Genomic DNA, 15,205 nt, shown 5'->3' with positions numbered 1-15,205 from the left:
AACTCAGTACAATGTCAACTCATGCTTGTGATTAGAAAATAAATGACATGACAGAGAGGTGGCTTTAGAAGTCTACCAAAAGTTCCATTAGCCAAGTCATCTGACCCATTTAGATTGGATATAAGGAAGAAGTTCTTTACTGTAAGGGTGATGAGGCACTGGAATGGGTCGCCCAGGGAAGCTGTGAATGCTTCATCCCTGACGGTGTTCAAGGCCAGGTTGGACAGAGCCTTGGGTGACACGGTTTAGTAGGGAGGAACTAGATGACCTTAAGGTCCTTTCCAATCCTAACTATTCTATGATTGTATTTGGTGAAGCAATGGAAGAGAAATTGAAATGAGGACAGAAGGTATTTTCCATTCCCAAAGAGAAATAGCAAAAATCATAGAATCATAGAATGGTTTGGACTGGAAAGGACCTTAAGATCACCTAGTTCCAACCCCCCTACCATTGGCAGGGACACCTCACACTAGACCATGTCACCCAAGGCCCTGTCCAAACTAGCCTTGAACACTGACAGAGATAGAGCATTCATTGCTTCTTTGGGCAATCTGTTCCAGTGTCTCACTACTCTCACAGTAAAGAGCTTCTTCCTTTTACCTAACCTGAACTTCCTCTGATTCAGTTTAAATCCATCTCCCTGACGAAGAGTCCCTCTCTATCATCCTTGTGGGCACCCTTCAGATACTGAAAGGCTGCCATGAGGTCTCCATGCAGCCTTCTCCAGGCTGAACAGCCCAGGCTTTCTCAGCCTGTATTCATAACTTATCGCTGCATGGCTTATATAACAGAGTTAGTTCTGCACTTATTTGTGTCCCATTGCTCTGTTAATTTAAAAAAAAAAAAAAAAATAGGACAGGGTAAAACACCTTTAGTCAAAAAAAAAACAAAAAATTAAACAAGCCAAGGCATTCTCCTGTCTGCATCTAACTCTTCATTCAAATTCAAGCCTCTTTTAGTCATAATATCATAACCAGAGAACCCATGAGCTACATCGTACCCAGATGATAATAATCTGAGTAACTATCTGTCATGGTTTAAACCCAGTGGACACTATTATAGTGCAGACCAAACATATTCTTGATAAACAATTTCTGGTGTTAGCATCTAAGATTATACCTGGAAAGTTGCATTAAAAATGACTGCAACTAATATAGAGATTTTTACACCTACATATTAATAAAATGAAACCAAGAAATGCCACCTTTCACTTAACACCGTATGGATCAATATGCACAGACTGCTCCTGGTAACTTCATTCAAATCTTGAAAGAATCTGCGATGCAAGAAGGTGAACTGAAGAAAATTACCTCCACTAGCTACCCAGAAGTCTTTTTGTCTGGTCCAGAATGAAACATTTTATGAATATAAATAGCTTTTCTGAAAATGTTACAGAATGGCCTAATCTTGTGAGAGGTATTTGTATCTCATTCTAACCAGTCAAGAAATAAGAGATACAAGATTATTAGTATGCAAATAAAGTACTTGCTCTGGTGTCACCAAGTATAATGTTATTATTAACAAGGACAAATGTTATTCAAAAACACCTTTCAATTGAATTGCTCCTGCTCACTAACACTTTGACTGAAACTTTTCGTAAAATAAGTTACTGACACAGTACTTCATATAGACTAAATTTTATGTCACTGCAGAAATAGACACCCTTTGTAGCAACACGCTTCAGAGTTTACAAGTACAGATTCAAGGCAAGACAATGCCAATTTAGCAAGTCCAAACACATGAAAAGAGGGTTGAGAAGAAAGATGCATACATGTTTTTTCCTGGAAAAAAAACCCACAAAAATTAGGCATCTCTTTGCAATTTGCATGAGAGAAGTATAAGCATAAATAAAACAACTTTCTTTTATCAAGATTTTAACTAAACACCTGTGAATTAATCAGTCTTATGGCAACCCAGTATAAAACACATGATCCTAAAGCTTGAATTGATTTAAGCTGTGAGGCAATTTTGCAATCAGTTTTAGGAAACTGCTACAGGAAAAGGCAGTTTAGTTACTTATTTCATTCAACAAATAAATCCAAGCAAACGTTCCTAAAAAAGATTCAGTAAAGCTTGAAAAACAGTAAACAATCAATTAGCATAATGCTAAAGCAAGAAAGACTGAGGGAATCACTGCACCAGTTCAACTGGGAGGCTTTTATAAGTGCAGACAGAATTGACTAGGCAAACACTGTACACTGGTTCAGGGTCTATGCCTTGACAGAAAGGAGTAATTCAAAGATGGAAAGAAAAGCATTTCAAGCATTAAGCAGACTGATTACAGTGTGTTAGCACACTCTTAAAAAGAGAAAATAATATTCAAAGTACTTCTAACATATACCAGTTTAACAAAAGTTAAGGTTTTAAATATAAATAATTTGATTTAGAAACAGGGGCATTTTCAGCAGTGAGCATAATTACATACTTAAGCAAGCACATTAAAAATTCCCTTACCTCTTGCCTAATATGAATCCTCAAATCAACACTGAAGTCCCTGTGTCTAGAACATACTTTATATTTTAGGAAAAAAAATAAATAAAAAAATCCAGTTATTATCACAACGAAACAGTACATAACACAATTACCTGAAACACAGGAGTTAACATAAGATCCCAGACATTAGTCCCAAGACAAAGCTTTAAATTCCAAATGTCTCTAAGTCCAAATATTTTTTTAAAAGTCACTATGAATGAATGATGCATGCCATTATGCTAAAAAAAAAAATCTACTGATCAAGTAAATTCTACTGATTGTCACTGCTTATTACAGTAAGTTTTGTTATAATACACATCTTGTTTAGTTAAAACAAACTTGGCCATGTCCTTCAACTAAGTAATTAAATGACCAATGGCTTCATTATGCCAATCTGTGCACCCAAACTAATAGTTCAGATACAAGAAATGTCAGAGACAATTATTCATAAACAAAAAATGTAGAAGTTAGCCATCTGTATTGTACTTTTCAGCTTGTTCTCTCAGACAAGCTAGAAAAAGCTGTACAGCTCCCCACATTCCGGGGGGGGGGGGGGGGGGGGGGGGGGGGGGAGGGCAGGAAATAGCAAACACTGCAATGGCAACACTTACGGTTGCAAACATTGATAAAATATTCACATGCACACTGCCAGAGAAGACAGCAGAGATTACTTGTTCTAGCATACCATCACGCATAATTCACACAGTTATATCCAGCAACATCACAATGGTTATATAATAATCAACTAAAGATAGCACCATACACTGACTGACTGGTTATGTAGAGAGCGTCAATTAAGTTCTTAACTAAAACTAAAAAACTTGACAGGATGGCCATTTGCAAGTCACCAAATAGCATGATACTCATTCTGGCAACCTGAAAAAATAGCTTTCCTATCTTTATTAAGAAAATACAGCACAGCACATTTTTGCCCACACACAAGACACACAGAGTGTTTCCTTCCCTCAATCAAAATGTGTTTGTACTGTTCACAAACGAAAGATAACACATTTTTCCGCAATAAGGAGAGCCTCAATTTCAACCAAGAGGGATCCCTACTGCAGTCAAAACACAAGCCCTTTTAATGCAGAGATCTAAGTTTGTCAGTAACAAGGACTGTTATTATCAACCTAAATATATGTATGTATGGATAATAACGAGTCTTCTTGCCACTTTGCAGAGAAGTGGAAAATAATGGTAGAGCTAGCTTAAGGAAGTTCTTCTACTAGCAGCAAAACCACAAAAAGCCTTGTTTTCTTCATACTTGCATATTCCTTTCTTGCAATCTTGACAAGCACTGTAGTAATGCAACCCCCACACCTTGATTACCTCCCATTCTCTCCACCACCTCTTCAACAATTTCCCCCACTAACTCTGTCAACTTGTAACTGTGACTTGAAAAAGAGGCAGTCACAACTGAGATTAGCCACTTGCACTCACCATACTTCGTCATTCCCTCGGCTTCTGAATGATTTGTACTACCCACTACTTTTGAATAATACATGCTGTGTTTGACAAAGTAATAAAAAGACCCTGAAGGTCCTACATATAGTATGAAATTTGTAGTGTAAAGTACTTTTTCTGATTAAGGTAAAAAAAAAAAATGTAAGAAAAAAGGGAAAACAGTGTCATTGATCAACTCACTGCTGTTTTATTCTTTTCTACAGTGCTGGCTCTGCAATACCATTGCAAGACTCCAGGTCTTTGCAGTAGCAGACTCCAGTCAAGCTTTCAATAGCAAATAAGGCTTTCATACTCCCTAGTTCGCACCACACTGAGTGATTTAAATATAGACGCAAATATTCAACAAAATTCACCTGAGAAAGTCTAATTCAGGTAAGAGCAGCAAGTTTTATCTTGGCTCTTTAGAGCAGCTACAGAGTAAAACACTGTGTACAGTGTGTCTTCAGTTAGCAACGAAAATGTTACGTATCACAATAACAAAGACTACTTTTAATGTGAAATAACCCTTCTTTCTTCTCTTTACTGCATCTATGACTTCCACATATCAGGTAAACTTACACTCTAATACAGCAAGCTTGTATTTTAAGAAGAGGGGTGCAAGGAATACAGAACCAAGTTTACTTCAAGCCAGAACTCTGGTAAGCTAAAAAGATACAGCCAGCTTCTGGCTGGCTTTTAACTTCTTCTAATCAAACTGCCCTCAGCAAGTTTTCTCTACATTTCCTTTAAACATGACAGCACACCTAACATAGCAAAACAGTAGTTTCAAATACCATTAAATATCTTTATTAGCAATGACAAAAAAAAGAACAGACTTTAAACCACTAATCTCTCAGGACTGCCAACAGTCTTAAATCCACTGCACCTGTAAACACCTTTATCAATACAAACTTCCATTTAGTAACTCTACTTCCACATGTACACTAATTGGACAACAGTTCCAAAAAAAAAAATGGAGAAATGTTTATTTTATAGCATACAAGACACTTTTTTGTAATACATATCTAAGTAGCTGAGAAGTGAAACATCAGAGTTTCAAAATACCATGTTCTCACAGATTTCATAGGTGGTATTTAGCTTACAGCTTCAATGGAAATGCTGCTTCTACTTCTTAGAGTTTCCCAGAGAGTTCAGTAATTCAAGATGGAATTATTTTAGTCCTGGGAGATCATTACCTGACAAAAGCTAACAAGGCCATCTAGATTAATCAGTCATATGGGAAAAGGAAAATTGAAGCTATTAAAGCAGATACATAACTTTTGCTTTAGAAATGCTAAGAACTTTCTTGGGAAGAAAGCTTACCTATATGTCTAATATAAAGCTTAGAGATCACCTTCTCTAAACTGTGATGGTCATCAGGAGAATTAAGAGGAGGTTGGGCAGCTGCAGCAACTAGAAGTTGTATTTTACAGTCTCTTAGTAGCAAAACTCTTTCATAGCATCATAATTAATTTCTGCCATTCTAGGCATTAATATTGCGCTATCATAGTTACAAACACTAAATCAACTTTCATACAACATTCACAAGTTTTGTCGTGATTTTCTGTGGTGACAGCAGAGTTAACAAGATCAAGCTGGCTAGAAATCAAGCACATTTTCCTCAAAAAGTGGTTTATGAAATGCCTTTTTTAATTTCCAAGCTTCCTGTTGCAGTACCCCTGTGTATCTCTCCAGAAAACTGCCTGACCCTTTTCTAACGCATTGTACATGATATCACCAAGTCACTCCAGTTCTGCACAGGTACATACCGTCTGAAAAAGACTGCAAAGTATCTACAACTTACACTGAAGTAGTAAAGCTACTGGAAGAGTACAAGGCTTCTATTGGTACTTACATGGTCACCAAGCAAAGAATTTTATGAACTGCAGAGCACCTTTATGAGACACATGTATCACAGTTCAGTTTCTCACTGGCCCTGCCACTAAAAGAATGAACATAAAATTCAGAAGTATCTCACCCAACAACAAAATAATAGTTTTTAAAAAGCACACTACCTAGCTCTGAAAAGACTTCTAACAACTTATTTAGCATATGCCTAATTGTTCATGCTGTATAAGAGAAACTAATTTACAACAGAAACTACATATAACGGATGCTCCTTAAACATAATGTTCACCTCAGGCTTTTTTTGCTTTGTTTTGTTTTTTGTTTTGTTTTGGTTTTGTTTGTTTGCTAGTTTGCCTGGGCAACTCAAACCTTTTCATCTACAAACTTAATTCTGCTTTGAAACTCTGGAAGACAATTATGTAGGATTATTTTGAAAGATACCAAACAAACTATTTGCAGAAGAAAATTCCAGTGCATACTAAGATAATAAAACAGATTTCCTTCAACTGGCTTCCCAGAGACAGGAAATTACTAAATTGATTTGACACAAAGCATACAGAAACTGACAGCTTTTTAACAACTAAAGCCAAATAAACAAAAAATCCAACAAAACAACAATAACAAAACAAACCCAAGACACGTGAAATGTGAAGCAACGGAAGGACATCCAAGTACTTCATAAACCATAAGAATGAAATCTCCTGTGAGCCTTACCAACTTCAGAACACTATAAGCTTTCCACACAGGGGACTGTAAAGCAATACCCAATATTCAGACTAAAAGTGACCAACTTCAGAGACCAGATCTGACAGCGCTACAACTCACCAAAACTCAGTGGTTGAGGAAACATCAGAATTTTGGAATATCATACATATGTATGTGCATGTGCATGCACGTGTGTAAATCCTTAAACATTAAAACAACTCAGACCATAGACATTCCATATTTTACCTATGTATAACACTTAATTTCTTATTTCCCACAAGACCTTAACATCTCATATGCCACTCAGATACACAGCACTGAAGAGACATTCCAGCACAGCTAAGGTTATACACACCTGGTACATGTCCCCTCCACTGATCAGTTTGGTGGAAGTGGTATCTCAACCACTATCAACCACCACCCCACCTCCCCAAAGAGGCCCTTTCTCCCAAAGCCGTGGGGGTCTGGAACCTTGCAAACGTAACCCTAAATGGGAAGAAGTGCTGAGGGGCAATGCGGGACAGCTCCATACACCCAGGTCCCCACAGGCAGCACCACTTTGCCCTCAACTGAGCTGCCCCAGTGTGTGCCACTACACAACAGGCACCTCATCTCGGGTTAGAAACGGGCGGAGTAGGCTTCCTTTCACCCGGAGACAAGAGACACCTCCCGCTGGAGCAGGAAAGGGAAGTTAGAAGCGGAGCTGTCCATAAAGACAGAAAATTAGTGACAGACGCTAACCTAGCGCACGTAAGACTCCCTCAGCCGGGAGGGGTGTTTGGGGCGGAGAACGCCACACAAAACTCAACCTCTCTTACTAACACCTCCTCCCTCTCCGAGAATACAGCGTGCTTGCTGCAGCACGGAAAGTTCAATCACCGTGTGCCCGCCCTCCCCCCGCCAAACCCCAGACAAGGGGGACAGAAGGCCCGCTCTTCCGCAGACCCCCGCACTGCACCCCCGTGCCGGGAGGCCCTCGCAATCCCCCACCGCAAACACCTCAGAGAAAATCGGGATAAGCCCGCCCCGCCCCCAAGACCCTCGCCTGGCCTCGCACGGCCCGCAGCCCTACAGCGGGGCGGAGAAGGCCGGTACCCCAGCCCAGCCACCGGAGAACCCCTTTCCCCGCCACTCCACGCCGCGGCCCAGTACTGACCTGACAGGGGAGGGGCGCGGTCGCTTCTCGGGGCTGGCGGGGGGTTTTCCTCCCCGCCGCCACCACCGATCCTCCGCTCCCCGACCCGTCCTTCCCCAGGCGCCTCCACAGAGAGAAGGCAGAGGACGCGAGCGCAGTAGAGGGGAGCAGAGAAGAACACCAGCCACTGCAGCCCTGCCCCGCTAAGAAATTACAGCGGGGAAAAGGGGGTGGGGGGGAGCGGTGAGGGGGGATGAAATTAAAGGGCTCGGCCCGGAGTTTAAAACAAAGAGGCGGAAATAGCCGAGCGCGGCCCGAGATGAGCCGAGCGGGGGCGCCGCGCTTAAGGGCGCATGCGCGCGGAGCTCTCATCCTCCACGGCTTCGTCCACCCCCTTCCTCCCCCGAGCTGCGGCGTTGGGCCGCCCTTGCGCGTGTCGCGTGCCTCGCAGGTCGGCTGTGAGGTAACCGCTGCGGGCAGTCCCGGGAGCAGAGCGGGGAGCCCTGCCGTGAATCCATCGGACCTGTGCTCAGAGCCAGGCTGGTGGAGGGGACTGAGTGACTGAGTTTTCGGCGGGTTTTCTTCAAAAGCAAGCAGGTGACTTTTTAACCGATGACTGTAGAAACTTGGACGATTTGCTGACAAACTGAGGGTGGGTCAGACACTTCAGCTGATGAAATTAAGATTTTGGCTTCCTGAAACTGGAAAGATGTGAGGTCTTAGATCAAGGAATATGCATCAAGCTTGGGAAGCCAACACCAAGTTCTTCACACCAAGTGGCTGAATAGGAAGGACAAGCACTTAAAATTCAGTTGAACCTGGGGCTGAACAACCTCGACTCTCACATATGAGTGTTTTCTCATGAGAGGTGCTCCATACCTCTGATATTTTTTGTGGTTTTTTTTCTGGACACTCTCCAACAGGCCCATGGCTTTCCTGTACTGAGGAGCCCAGAGCTGGACACAGTACTCCAAAAGTGGAGCCTCAACAGGAGCAGAGGGGCAGAATCACCTCCCTTGACTTGCTAGCCACACTTCTTTGGATGCAGCCCAAGATACGATTATCTTTCTGAGCTGCAAGACTGTGGTGACCCTTAGCCAGCCAAAGCAATGGTTTGCTCTTTTTAAAACCTTGTTACCCTAATACCAGTTCTCGTGCTTTTGACAAAGTTATTGAAGAATGTGGTAGCCTATAAGTGATATTTCTGAAATACAAGCTTAGCCAGTGACTACGCTATCTAAGATCATAACCGAGTAGATAGAGGTGCCTTGTCTAAACTGCAGCACTTCTTATAAGGAAATAAGTGAAACTTTTTGTTAGCATTGCAGTCAATGAGCTGCGATCAAACTACAGAAGTTCAGTGAATGACTCAGGGAACTAGAAATAGCATTCAAAGGATTTTTTTTTTCTATGAGCTTAACATGCCTTAGTCCTCATAGTCTTCATACAAGTAAAGGTATAACATGACAACTGGTAAATTGAAACTCTATCTCCTGAAAGCATGTATTTGCTAGTTGGAAAAAAAAATCATGGATGAGAATCTGAGACCTCTTGACAGGAAAATAAAACAAACCCAAACATCTCAGGTGAAAGAAGTTCATTGTCTTCTTTAGGACGGATAACAGTGAAAAGGTATTGGTCAGGATGAACACCTTAATAGTAATGGTACAAACACGGAAATGGCTAGAAACGCAGCAAAATGGCTGTTTTCATGAACAGTTGTAAAGCACAAAGTAGGCAAATGTATGACAAAATTATTCTAGTTTAATGCTGATCATAATACAGTGTTTACAAACAGCAAAGCTGAGGACTAATATTTCCAGTAGTTGCTCGGAAAAATAGAGCTGCATTGATCCCATGGGTCATGGACTAGACTGGCTGCATCCAAGGGTGCTGAGAACCTGTTGGTACCACTGCAAGACAAATCCCTATTATCTTTGCAAGATCATAGTGACTGGGAGAGTGCCCCAGAAGTGGAGAATTGCATTTCACCCATCTTTAAAAACAGCGAAGAAGATAATTCTGGACACTACAGCCTTACTTTGGTCAATGAAAGAATCATGGAGCAAGTCCACCCGTGCTATTTCTGAATGTGTGAAGAAGAACATGTCTTACTGAAGACAGACATAGAAGACAACCTAATTTTCTTGCGTGATGGATAAAGTTACTGGGTTTGTGGATGAATGTGGTGGGTGTTGTACACTTAGACTGTAGCAAGGTTTTTGATACAATGTCCCACAGTATTTTTGCCCCATGTTAGGACATTATGGCCTAGGATGACTACTAGATGGCTGACATACTGTCTGGATTGTTGGTCTGGAAGAGTACTGGTTAATGGATCATATTCTAGCTGAAGGCTGGTGACAGAATGAAATTCTTCAACAGTTTTCCCTTGGATCTGTTTAATAACTTGGTCAGTGACTGACTTGGACATACAGAAATAAGTTTGTGGGCAACACCAAAGAAAGTGCAGTCTATATGCCTGAGGACAGATCTGTCATTAGAAGGGACCTAAACAGGTTGTGGGAATAATATTTGACAAACAAAGTCCTGCACCTGGAACAAACTTAACTTCCTGCAGCAGTACAGGCTGGCGTGTGACCAAGTAGCTGTGAAACAGGCCTGTTGAAAACACTTTGTGAATTCTTGGGGATAGTAGACTAAATATAAACCACCAGTCTGCCCTGTCATTGATGAGAATTAATAGCATCTTGTTATAGAATCATAGAATCATAGAAAGTTAGGATTAGAAAGGACCTCAAGATCATCTAGTTCCAACCCCCCTGCCATGGGCAGGGACACCTCACACTAAACCATATCACTCAAGGCTTCATCCAACCTGGCCTTGAACACTGCCAGGGATGAAGCATTCACTACCTCCCTGGGCAACCCATTCCAGTACCTCACCAGCCTAACGGTAAAGAAGTTCTTCCTTATATCAAGTCTAAACCTCTGCTGTTTAAGTTTCAACCCATTACCCCTTGTCCTATCATTACAGTTCCTAATGAATAGTCCCTCCCCAGTATCCCTGTAGGCCCCCTTCAGATACTGGAAGGCTGCTAAGAGGTCTCCACGCAGCCTTCTCCAGGCTGAACAGCCCTAACTTTCTCAGCCTGTCTTCATATGGGAGGTGCTCCAGTCCCCTGATCATCCTCGTGGCCCTCCTCTGGACTTGTTCCAACAGTTCCATGTCCTTTTTATATTGAGGGCACAGAACTGAACACAATACTCCAAGTGAGGTCTCATGAGAGCAGAGTAGAGGGGCAGGATCACCTCCTTTGACCTGCTGGTCACGCTCCTCTTGATGCAGCCCAGGATACAGTTGGCTTTCTGGGCTGTGAGTGCACACTGCTGGCTCATGTTCATTTTCTCATTGACTAACACCCCCAAGTCCTTGTGTATTAACAGGTCAGTACATTGGGGAACCTGGCTGTTCCTCTTTACTTGGCACTTGTTAGAATGTATCTGGCATAGTGTGTTCAATTTTGAGTGCACCAATATGGGAAAGATTCTGACAAACTTGATCAAGTCCAGGAGAGGCCACCAGGATGGTACTAGGTCTGGAGAACATCTCATACAAGGAGAATCTGAAGGAACTGGAATAGTTCAACCTGAAGAAGAGATGGCTTCAGGGGGACCTAATAGCAGTCTTCAGTACTTACAAGGGTGTCCGCCTACAACATGCAAGAGCAGAACCCTTTAGTGAGGCAGTTGGCAGGAGAATGAAAGCCAGCATTCATAAAGTGAATCAGAGAAGATTTTGATGGGTCAGAAAGAACAAAAAAAATCACTGTTGTGGATAGTTAAACTTTGGAAGAGGTTTCCCAAAGAGGGTGTGCTTTGTGCATCTGTTAAGGTTTTCAAGATAAGGTTGGGCAAAACCCTGCTTTAACAATGAGGTTGTGCTAGAGACCTCTGGATGTCCTTTGCCATCTAAATGTTTTTGTAATTCTGAGATAAACTGTAAAGCAGGGAAATCAAAATTGTCCAGGAAAATTAAGATAAACAGAAGAGTACCTAAAATGGCTGAATCATTCTGGTTGGACAGCAGATTTCTGTTCTTTTAGATGATGTTTGAATAGGCTGTTCTAGGAGACTGAACTTTGTTAGTTAACTTTGCTTTTTCCATCCTTCATCTTTCAGCTTGGCTGTTATTAGATCCTAACAGGTCCTCACCAATTACTGGCACTCTGACTACAGATTACTGTTAGTTGCATCTGAAAACTCAGATTTCTCATCACCCCTTTCCCAGTCATAAATCTTCAGTTAGAACTGGATTCACTTAGCTTTCATAACTTAGGTTCAAATAACAGGCAGCAAGCAAAACACTGTAGTAGTAACCAAAGATCTCAGAGGTGGGCTCCAAACATTCACCAGCTTTTGTCTTCTAGATGAATGTACTGTGCACTAATTATTTGAATAAGCTATTCTTATGGAAGTATCTACAAGATTTGGGCATTAACATCCCAAAAATATTACATAAGAACCACACACTATATCTGCACATATAGATTTATAAATTAAATCCTATATTTTGAAATGTAACTTTTTGCACCTTTTACACTATCATGTTTCTTTTGCAGATACTTGCACAAAGGTGTGCCAGTTTTCCCCTCAAATGCAATATATATAATATATCATTCATAAAATATATATTATACATTCATGTATATTATATAATATGTGTTATATTATTATTAATATATACCATATAATATATATTTATATTTTGTTTTATATATATGTTTTATATATATTGCTGAGGTGAATAGCTCGAGAGAGGACACCTTCAACACCAGAGCAGGGGGAAGCAGTTTGCGTGGGCAGGCAAGTGGGATGGTGAGCACTCACTGTATGACCAGGGCCCAGTCTGGGAGCTCTGCTCCGGCTGCCCCGGTGGTAGCCAGCATAAGCACCCAGGCAGAGCCAGTAAGAGGAAGGCTGCGGTGCAGAGCTCAGAGCAGTCCCTGCACTGATCTCATGAGGGGAGGATGAACAAATCACAGGGCTGCACTTGGTGCTTCCTGGTGGAGGTCCTCCTCCAGCAGGTGACTGAGCTACGGGATGCTATCAGTAAGCTGCAAGATGTCAGGGAAGCTGAGAGGAAGCAGGACTACTTGCTCCAGGCCCAAACTGTGCAGGGTCCTCAAGCTTCACCTCTAGCTCATGGAGGAAAGAAGGAGGCCCTTAACCCAGGAAGCTGGGAAACAGCAACAAAAAAAAAAAAATGAAAAACAGCAAAAAAAGGAGGAAGAGGACAATTAAAAGCAAGGGGCTTCCTCCTAACTCTGTTGTCCATACCGAGAACCGCTTTGCTGTCCTGCAGGGGGCTCATGAGGAAACACCTGGCTGGTGCACTGGTACAGAAGATCTCTACTGGTGCTGCCAGGAAAAAGTGGCAGGTCATAGTAGTAGGGGACTCTACCTTGAAAGGGACAGAAGCGCTCATCTGTCAGCCTGACCCAGTCTCAAGGGAGGTGTGTTGCCTATCTGAGGCACAGATCAGGGATGGTGCACACAGGCTGCCTGCTCTAGTAATTTCCACTATTACCCACTTCTAGTGATCCATGTGGGAGCTAGTGATATAGATAACAGTAGCCTGGAGAACATAAAGACTACAGAGCTCTGGGAGACGTGGTTAGGGGCTCTGGAGCACAGATTGTCTTTTCATTATATCTCCAGGATAGAGGGGAGGACAACAAAAAGGGTAGGAGGATTGGACAGGTTAATAAATGGTTAGAAGGGTGGTGCCATAGTCAGGGGTTTGGGTGTCTTGAACACGGGACCCAAGTTTGTAGGCCAGGTCTACTGGGGGCTGGTGAAGCTGCTCTGGTAAAGAAGGGGAAGACTGGTTTTGGTAGGGGGCTTGCCAGACTTGTCAAGGATGCTTTAAACTAGATGTGTTGGGGGAGGGGGGCATTATCCCATCCAAACAGACCCGGTCAGCTGCCAGCACCTAAAATAAATGCTCAGAGCAATGCAGAGATATTCCAGCAGCTTCAGCCAATGAGCTGGCTTCATCTGGAGCTTGGCTCAGATGCCTCTAGACAAACGCCCATAGCATGGGGAACAAACAAGAGGAAGTAGAGGTGTGTGTGTGCACATCTATGGGGGTATTATATAATAGGTATCACAGAACCATGGTGAGATGGTTCCTATGACTGGAGTGTTGGAATGGAGGGTTACAGGCTCTTTAAAAAAGACAGGCAAGGCAGACAGGGAGGGGGAGTTGCTATTTATGTTAAGGATAAGCTGGAGAGTATGGAACTCTCTGGGGACAGGTGATCAGTCAACAGGGTTTGTGGGCCAGGGTTAAAGGGAGAACAGCTATGGGGGACATTATTGTGGGGATCTGTTACAGACCACCTGATCAAGAGGACTTTGTGGATGAAGAAGTCTACAGACAGACAGGAATAGCCTCATGCTTGCAGGCCCTTGTTCTCATGGGGGACTTCAACCACCCTGATACCTGCTGGAGGGACAGAATGGCCTGGAACAAGCAATCCAGGAGGTTCTTCAGTTGTGTGGAAGACAACTTTCTTCTTCAAGTAATAGGGGAGACAACAAGGAGAGGCGCCATGCTTGACCTTGTGCTCATGAACAGGGAAGGACTGGTTGGAAATGTGATGCTCCAGGGCAGCTTTGGTTGCAGTGATCATGAGATGGTTAAGAATTTGAGATCCTGAGGACAGTGAGAAGAGCATGCCCTGGACTTCATGTTGCCCTGGACTTCATGTCCATGTTGCCCTGGACTTCAACAGAGCAGACTTTGGCCTCTTCAGGAACCTGCTTAGCAAGGTTCCATGGATATAGCCCTAGAGGGCAGGGGGGCCCAAGACTGTTGAATGATATTCAAGGATCACCTACTACAAGCTCAGGAGTGTTGCATCCCAACTAGAAGGAAGTGTAGCAGAAAGGCCAGAAGACCTCATTGGATGGATAAGGAGCTGCAGATGAAACTTAGAGGAGAAAAAAAAGGCTTATAAAAGGTGGAAGCAAGGACAGGAAGCCTGGGAAGAATACAGGGATGTTGTCTGAGAAGCTAGGGACCAGGATAGGAAAGCTAAGGCCCAGTTAAAATTAAACTTGGCTAGGGATATTAAAGATAACAGGAAGGGGTTCTATAGGTACATTGCAAATAAAAGACAGACTAGGGAGAACATAGACCAAAAGACAGACTAGGGAGAACGTAGGCCACCTCCAGAAGCTATAAGGAGAACTGGCTACACAGGATTTGAAGAAGGCTGAGGTTCTCAGTGACTTCTTTGCCTCGGTCTTCACTGGCAAAGGCTCTGACCACACCACCCAAGTCTTGGAAGGCAGATGTAGAGACCGTGAGAATGAAGACCTTGGGCCCACTGTAGGAGAGGATCTGGTTCGAGACCATCTTAAGAGCCTGGACATACACAAGTCCATGGGACCAGATGAAATCAATCTGCAGGTCCTGAAGGAGCTGTCAAATGAAGCTGCTAAGCCACTGGCCATCATATTTGAAAAATCATGGCAGTCAGGTGAAGTTCCGGATGACTGGAAAAAGGGAAATATAACCCCCATTTTCAAGAAGGGGAAAATGGATGACCCGGGGAATTACAGACCAGTCAG

General features: G+C 42.7%; 1 protein-coding gene across 2 annotated transcripts in view; it reads right to left on the bottom strand.

Moving 5' to 3' along the window:
* PCGF3 (polycomb group ring finger 3) overlaps positions 1–7,827 on the bottom strand; it is a 55,429-nt gene extending 47,602 nt beyond the window's left edge. The window contains exon 1 of one of the 2 annotated variants that reach the window (XM_031054266.2): positions 7,625–7,827. The gene's annotated coding sequence lies outside the window, so the exon portion shown is untranslated. The remainder of the gene's footprint in view (positions 1–7,624) is intronic. The other variant, XM_031054265.2, reaches the window with a different exon arrangement.
* Between the last annotated feature and the right edge of the window lie 7,378 nt (positions 7,828–15,205).

The sequence above is a fragment of the Melopsittacus undulatus genome, chromosome Z (assembly GCF_012275295.1).
Source record: "Melopsittacus undulatus isolate bMelUnd1 chromosome Z, bMelUnd1.mat.Z, whole genome shotgun sequence".
In the NCBI taxonomy this organism is placed as follows: Eukaryota; Metazoa; Chordata; class Aves; order Psittaciformes; family Psittaculidae; genus Melopsittacus; species Melopsittacus undulatus.
This window is presented reverse-complemented; position numbering and strand designations above follow the sequence as displayed.